We start from the raw sequence: 8,651 nt of genomic DNA, 5'->3' as shown, positions 1-8,651 counted from the left end.
CCGATATAGGAGTCGTTATGGGTCTCACACACGAGCGATTATTACGACGCGATTTTCCGCGGGAGTATGGCTTTTTGAACGCCGATAACTACTTATTTTGGAGTAGCCTCATCATTCAAGTGGTAAAGAAGAATATTCTGAAGGATTCAACTTTCTGCCCTAAGAAATTTTTGAGGAAGGAACGTTAAGAACACTGATTTCGTGTCAGATTTCCATAATTATGTACAGTAAGTTGCAGAGTGAAGTGATACTCCCTGCATAGAAATTTCTTAGCATAGGAGGTCACTAACTCTGCAGCTTACTGAACTACACTCTGTCTACAAGAATATGATATGATAGTTAATTTTGTTTTCTGTTTCGTTTCATATTTATAAATAACCTTTGTTGGGTAATACTCTTCAAGTTCTACTACTAAAATAAAAGAAGTGTTAAGTAGGCTCTTGAAATTTATGAACTATTGTTCTGTATCTCAGCCTCCGAGGACATAACAGGCTAAAGGTATAACTTTATTGACCTGATTCAGTTCTTGCAATTGAATTACAGGGAATACTCGTACATTTAACCGCATAGAAACTGTATCTTCATGCTGTCCCAACTTAGATGACAAGAGCTGTTAAAAACGCAGCGTTTCACACGCCCGTATACACGTCCTCAAACTATCCAATACCGTTGCACGATCTGCGTAGGCCAGCGTCGGCGCAGATGTTCAATAACTGCCAGATATACCACTCCAAAACCACAAGATCATAAGCGTCTATAGCCTTTATAGAATTATGTGTCGTTTATAGATCGCATGTGAGGAAAAATTGTGAAATAATGTTATTCCCAAGAGTTTCCCTTAAACTAACCAAAATACATCTGACCTGTAGATCCGTTTCAAACATATGTAATTGCAGACTTATCAATACTGGTTTGACTATCAAAGACTTGATAATCTTTATATGTGATGGAAATACCTCCTCCTAATAGGTTTGAGTCGATAGCTAAATATCGAGGTTTATTGTAGAGATGTGTTGAAGCATCTTTAATATAATGGACGACTAAGTAAATGGCAGCCTTTTAACTTGGAAGATGCTAAAAATACCTGGAACTCGATCCTACTTGAGAGTTGTCCTATTTAATAAAGTGTAGGTAATATCCCCATGTCTGTCATAAGTTTAACTTTTTGTAGCTTCCGAGTGGATACATCGATTTATGAAAACATGGATATTGATCTACCAATGGATAAAAGAATAAAAACTGATTTAAATCTAAACTGAAGTAAATGTCATATACTAAAGGAAACGTGATAAAGCCAGTGGTGGGACCGGATTCGAACCGGAGTCTGTAGATCGCGGCTAACGCCAGGAACCAGTTACGCTGTCATATACTCCGTCAAATTGTTTATTTTTTGCGCATTCATTCATCAAATCAGCCTTCCTCTTCCATGAGGCTTCCTTTTAATTCTTCCATACCTCTGTTTGCGCTGCTAGAAAATATACATATATTGCTTCTTAAAATAACAGAATAGGATAAGAGTTACGTGTATCATTATAAAATCGGCGCCGCTAACTGGATACATTTTAATTACAAATTATAATATCAGCGCCGTACATTTGTATAATTGCAGCAAATTAAAATATATTAGCGGTTGATGCGCGTGCCTTGAGCGTTGAAACGTAGCAATGCGTGTGACAATAACGTGTTCTAAGGCTGTAAGCTATGAACTGATGGCAGTAATGGGAATTGGGAGGATCGTTTTGAATTGTGGTTTAAAAAAGAAGAGAGACAGTTTTGAATGATTCACGGTTCATTTCACTAGACAAATACCCGTTAACAAGAGACATGCTGTGTCGAAATATCGGGAGCTCAAAAAAATAAATATAAATATAAAAGGTAATCACGGTTTATATCCCGGTCGATTTAATTCAAGTAAAAGAAGAGTGATAAAGATTGTTACTTCGTCATCCATCAGAGAAACAGGCTAAGTTAGATTTTCAAGCTGGTATTATGGCTGTAGATTTTTTTAAAGCATAGCATATGCTAAATGCTTAAAGGTTAACGGAAGAGATCCCTGAAAGGAAGGTCGCCTTTGTACAAATGATGTGTTATTTTCTGTTTTATTTTTGTTGTATTGATTAGGGAAACAAACAGCATATATAATTCTTATAGCCTAAAAAAGGTATTTTAACATATTAGCCGAAACATTTCCACTGAAAGTTAATACATACAATTTTGCTCTGAGAATATAACATGCGATTGACATGACACGACATGTAACACCATTAAAAGAAAGGAATAGAGAAGAAATAGGTCCAAAACATATTGCAAATAAATGTACAATTGTGCGTAGACAGTAAATTCCAAATGATAATAATACTTAGTTCTAGTTTAACGTTATTTTTTACGTCTGTTTTTGTACAGTAAAGTGTTTTACTACTTCTACTACTAAATCGACGATGGAGTATTACAATGATCTTACACAGTTTAATGCCTGGCAAAGCCGAAAATTCAAAAAGGCCCAACATTTCGTATTCTTATTCTTATTGAATGGAAATATATCCTGAGTAGGTATATAGAAATTTATTATTATTATTAATTATTATTTGTTTTATCGCTTTTGCCTCTGAATTACGCCGCTTTGCTACGTTTTTGCTTTCCTCCATTACTATGAAACTATCGATATTCATTCACTAGTTTATCGCGCGCGGGATAATCTCGACACGACAAGATACTGATAATGTCAGCTTTATCACGAACCTGGCTTGGGTTGTTTTAATGAATGCTTGCTATATTTTTTAAAGAAAGATTTGAGGTTTTGGTTTGTATGTATTTCACAAACTATTATATTCCAAATTTAAACCTAAATTTGGAAGAACCACAATCTTGCTCTGATTTTTTTTATACTATATTACTATAATAATAAATGGTTCATTTAATTGGCGATTTCAGACAGCACCAGCGTCCAATGTCTATTTCCCTGCAATCCCAATATTCCCAATGTAACAATTAAAAATATGCTGAAACACCAGGTCACCAGTTGAACACAAAATCCAACGAATCAACTGACTCGTTTAAAATTGATAATTTTGTCCCGTAACAACCAAAATAGGATCCTGCGCATTTATTATACAGATAATTCGTTAAATAGTCGAAGAGAGAAGCTGAATGCACGAAGCATTCTGCTTCTCAGTTCTGTTTATTCCGGACTTATTAAGACAGATGCATGCAATGGATGTTACGTTGTCAAATGTATGAAGTACGGTGCACAGAAACCAGACAGTAATGAACCGGTCGAAAAAAACAACAATTGATTGATTTACTGTTGCTTCAGCATATATAAATTTTACTAAAATTCACTGCCGCATAGAGGTTTCTACAAAACTACACAACAACAGATGACGCATTTTATAAGCAAACAACTGTTCAAACTTTTGTTTTCTTAATTTACCTACTGTTTGTACCTTGCATGCTACGTTTTACCATACAAGGCGCAAAACGATTTGGGTAAATAATCTGACCATATACGTGAATGCATACTTATCCATTTCTAGCCATTTTCATGCTGTATCTCTTAAAACACGACCTTACGACTTGAGATTAAAGTCCTGATTTCCGGGTTAGTTGGAAAAGTTATGAGCTTTCATAAGTTACATTTGGTGCAAATTGATGCATAAATAGTTCTGTTAAACGTTTCGTTATGATTGCTACCGTGATGTTTGGTTTTAATTTCCTAACTTTACTTCGGCTATGCTCCGTGACCTGACAGTAAATTTGCTGCACGCCATTTTTAAGCTATGTATAATGTTTGTTTTTCACCTAAAAATAACGCTTTAAATTGGGACTAAAAAAAAACGAATATACAGAAATCATGACTATCTAATACGACTACTTACCTACTCGTACCTAATAATTAAATAAACATATCAAAGGACGATTTACAGAAATCCCTTGATTTGATTTTAATATTATGCACAGCATATCTCATATCTCATAATAAGAGCGTAAAGGCCTAATGATCGAAAGTTATCTCGAAAGATCCATTTTCATACCACTTTGGTTCATGTGCTTTCACCGTTGAACATGCCGATACAGCCACTGCCAAGAATTCTCCAACGACAGTCCAATGGGAACCCCTTACCTACGCTGTTCAATGTTTTAACACGACTACTCCAAATTTCTATGAAAATCCAACGTGACAAATTCTAATATCATTAATCGCAACCGTGAAACACTAAAATCATAATTTCGTTATCTGCTTCTCTATTGCTCGAATATGCAAGAGTGATAGAGAGGCAGATAACTAAATTATGATTATGATTTTCATATTTCGGGATAGGCCTTCAGATTCCAATCTCCAGAAACCTAAACCTATCAAACGCAGTGAACGACCCTCGCCTGTAATTATGGGCATTAGTCCGTTGTCGCCGTTTCCCAGGGCGGCGAGCGGAACTGCCACGGTCAAATGAAGATGTGCAATTAACGCTTTTTACGGATATATCGGTTTTTACGGCGGCGGCCAACGCTCGCGATGCCTGACTAGCGAATAGTGATGTGGAGATCTGAACTTATTTTCTTTATGAGACTTGACTCGATGCGTTAAGTTGCTGGGATTCTTATCACTTGAAATTGTATTTATACCTGAAACATACGTTTTTGGCAAATTCATTTTTGGTACAAGTTTTTATCGCTGACTGTACTTTTCTTTCCACAAGCAACTAATACTCATAGAGACAATTATAAAAACCTCAAACACCATTAGGTTGGGTTGTTTCACACAGAGTTCCTATGACCACCTCTTGTCTCCATCATCAGATCAGCCCAATGGTACCATAATATTGCATTGTCACTCGACTTACACATGTATGCAAATTATGCAAATGCAAATTTTCAGCTTCATCGGAAACCGGGAAGTGGGTCAAATTTAACTTCCGAGATTTGACCCGTACATACATAGGTACATTGCAAGTTAATAAAAAGCTTGTAAAATGGGCTGAGAGAACGAGACAAGCGAGTGACTGTCCGCCCAATTCTGACTAAAATTCGGGTAACGTTCACTTGACCTAATGGCGATCTGGTAGTTACCATGGAGTTTTTGTGTGTGTGTTTACAAATTTTTCCTATAAATTAGGCAATTATAGTAGACATGCTGACTTTCTCTGGAATAAAATAGTTAAAAATTATATAAGAAACTCGAGTATCTGAATAAATAAATAAATAAATATTATGGGACATTATTACACAAATTGACTAAGTCCCACAGTAAGCTCAATAAGGCTTGTGTTGAGGGTACTTAGACAACGATATATATAATATATAAATATTTATAAATACTTAAATACATAGAAAACACCCATGACTCAGGAACAAATATCCATGCTCATCACACGAATAAATGCCCTTACCAGGATTTGAACCCGGGACCATCAGCTTCGTAGGCAGGGTCACTATCCACTAGGCCAAACCGGTCGTCAAAATGCCGGTCGTCTGAATGCGCTATTTGTTAGATTTTCCTTCCACTTCTTCTAGACTTTTGCTTTATAACGCATCTCTTCAATAGGATTTTGAAGAGACGGCTTATAAAGCAAAAGTTTAGCTTATTAAGCTGTTCCAGAATTCAAAATATCTAAAATCTCATTATTGCTAATATTGTTGTGTTATGGGCCTTTTTGCCTGCCTGAACCTGCGTACCGTGGCTTATTTCTTTCCTATTTGAAACAATGGCATGTGTTTGTTCAACTTGCAGTATCCTACTCGGAGCTCTCTTGTGGAAAACGGAAGCAGGGGGGCCAATACCTGCGACATAAAGACGTTCTCAAACGCCACCTCGTCGCTTGCGGGATACCAACTGACTGCTGGGAGGGCATTGCATTGCAAAGATCAGAATGGCGTTCTAGTGTTCAAAAGAAAGTAGCTCAATTTGAGCAGCAGCGTCTGGAAGACCTAGATGCTAAGCGTCATATCCGCAAGACGCGACCTAAGCCCTCCTACACATACACCCGCAACTCGACAGGACAACTCCATTGCGCATCGTGTGACCGCATCTTCAAAACAAAGTTTGGTTTTGCGAGCCACATAAGGGCATTTCATAATCCGGACAAGAATTGTTGATGGAGTCGCCATTGCCGGATACGGCAAGGAAGGAGTAGTAGTAGTATGTCACCTCGCAAGTTTTGTGTCTTTCAATCAATCAATCAATCAATCATTTATTTATTTCTTTGAATGCGGTACAATAGTATGATATAATGAAACAATTTTAGTTCAGCACATCCTGCCTGAATAGGCATAGAAATAATAAGTATTGCGTAAAACTGCATGCAGGTAATAATAAAATAAAATTAAGATTAACAATGTAAATACATAAATCATAGCGTTGTAAATAACAAAATATCATTCCATAAAAGTACCTATACATATGATTAATAACTGAGGTAGTCAAATAATTAGTTAGGTCAAATAATAGCTAAACTAACATTATTAAGGAGCCTCTAGGAAGTCTTTTATTGAGTAAAAACATTTATCGATTAAATAGATAGTCAACTGCTTTTAAGCCCTAGAAGCTCCTTAGCAGTTTTAATCTCATGTTTTCTCGTGTAATGAGTTTGAGCTCGGGAGGTCGAGTGTAACCACAACCCTAGTAGCCGGCGCGTGTGCTCCGGGCGCTTTTCAAATTGATTACAGTAAAGTGAAACATGGTAACCGCGAGTGTCTGCTATGGCCATGTACATGGCTTTTTATGTCTACAAAGACCTAGGGCAACTATGAAACATGCTTTACCGAAAAGCATAGTAGAGCTGGTTTCTGGCTCCTTAAAGATTGGTACGCATCAGAATTGTATAGATTTGATTTGCTATGTGATCACTATGAGGTCACCTAAGCTAAGGCTAAGGGTTGACATGACTCGGATTTCTATGGTGAAGAATTTGTCACAATATCTATAACTCCTTTCTAGGACAATTATGTAACTTCTATAAGGCGGCACTTTTTAAATGCTATTATTATTTCGCAAATAAAGACATAATATAAGTACACATTATTTACAACCCACAGGTTTAGAAAAGAATATAGAAAGAAAAAAAAACCTGCTGTCTAGAAAAATTGCAATAAATTGCGAAAACCGAGCTTTTGCATGGGCTTTAGGGATATTCCTGCACGAGTGGCTAAAACCTGATTGAAATGATTTTGAACCCGGGCCATTACTTACTTACTAATTACTATACAATTTATTCACGCGAATACAGAAAGAACTGGAACACCAGCTGTGAAGCAATCTCTTTCTACACTCATGAATAAATCGAAGACGTAAATCTATCACCAGTACATTTAGAACTGATAGACCGTGATGGTGGTGGAAAAAATCATTCCCAACCTCCTGTATAAGGCAACATTATTTACGGGATTAATTTCACGCCTGGGGTATGTACGCACTAAATATGGCAACAGATCAACAATGGTCTTCCTTTTACTTGCTTTCTCACACTTTTATGTAATATGTGACCTTAGGGTTACGCACGTTTGCTTATACTCGTATGATTGACATCTCTTCATTGAAGTTGCTTGTTATCAAAGAAATTCCCATTTGTACAAAACGTCATAATTACATCTTTCTGACTTTTATATCTACAAAGTATACAGAGGTATTACTATGAATAACTATATAGCTTAAATCTAAAATAGGCCCTTGAGGCATTGTATCAAGGATGCTGGCGGCATTTCTTCGTTGTATCGCAATGCTGATACGTTGTGTGAGGAAGCTGCCAGCTCTTCGGTTACCAGCAGTTACGTAAACCAGACGCTTCAACCAGTCAACCAGAGCCCATGGACCTAGAGTTTCAACGCCAAATGGTACAAAATGGTACTCTCTACCGACGCTCTTATATTTAACCATCCTTTTCATTAGTAATATCATCTAGTTTTCTCCCTTTTCACAGCTTTTTCTTGAATTTACATATTTAAAAACAAATAATTTATTAAATCTTTCCTAATCTATCATATTATCTTTATTATAACTTGAAGCTATGGCTGTATTATATGCCTGACCAACTCATGCAAAAATTTCCAAGATGTTTTGTTGGTACTTACTTCCATTACGGGTATATACATACAGCAGCTCTTAATTTATAAAATTTCCGAACGATTTTTATAAATTTAAGGTATCCAATACCTGCATCGCCCGCGGTGCGCCGCGGTCCGCAATTATTATAAGATGCACAGTTATTACGTAATACATCGGCCCCAGGCACCACAGTATATTGGTTACCATCGTCGACATAGTTAACTGACGCATCATATACCTTATTGAAAAGGCATAGGGGCTAACAATAGTCAAGTGTTATTAGTACAAGCGTGGCGAGTCCAAGTATTGAGACCTTTTGTGTCAACAGGGATAGCGAACTGACATTTGCGTGCAGACTGCAGACATTCTAACGCGAGATATAGGCAGTTGATGCTTTTAGTCTTTAATTAGGTTTAACCATGAGTTTAGAACGAACCTTTCTGTTTTATTATGAGAAATAATAACTAAACTAAAATCCATTAAAAAAAAATTGAAATTCGTCATTGGATATATTATTGTAATTTTTATATTTTTTATATGTTCAGAGAAATAGATTACAAAATTATTGACAATGAATTTCGAACATAGAAAAAGTGGACAAACAAAAAAAGGCGCA

Source organism: Cydia pomonella, unplaced genomic scaffold, assembly GCF_033807575.1.
Source record: "Cydia pomonella isolate Wapato2018A unplaced genomic scaffold, ilCydPomo1 PGA_scaffold_201, whole genome shotgun sequence".
In the NCBI taxonomy this organism is placed as follows: domain Eukaryota; kingdom Metazoa; phylum Arthropoda; class Insecta; order Lepidoptera; family Tortricidae; genus Cydia; species Cydia pomonella.
The sequence above is the reverse complement of the archived record's forward strand: the minus strand, read 5'-3'. Positions refer to the sequence as shown.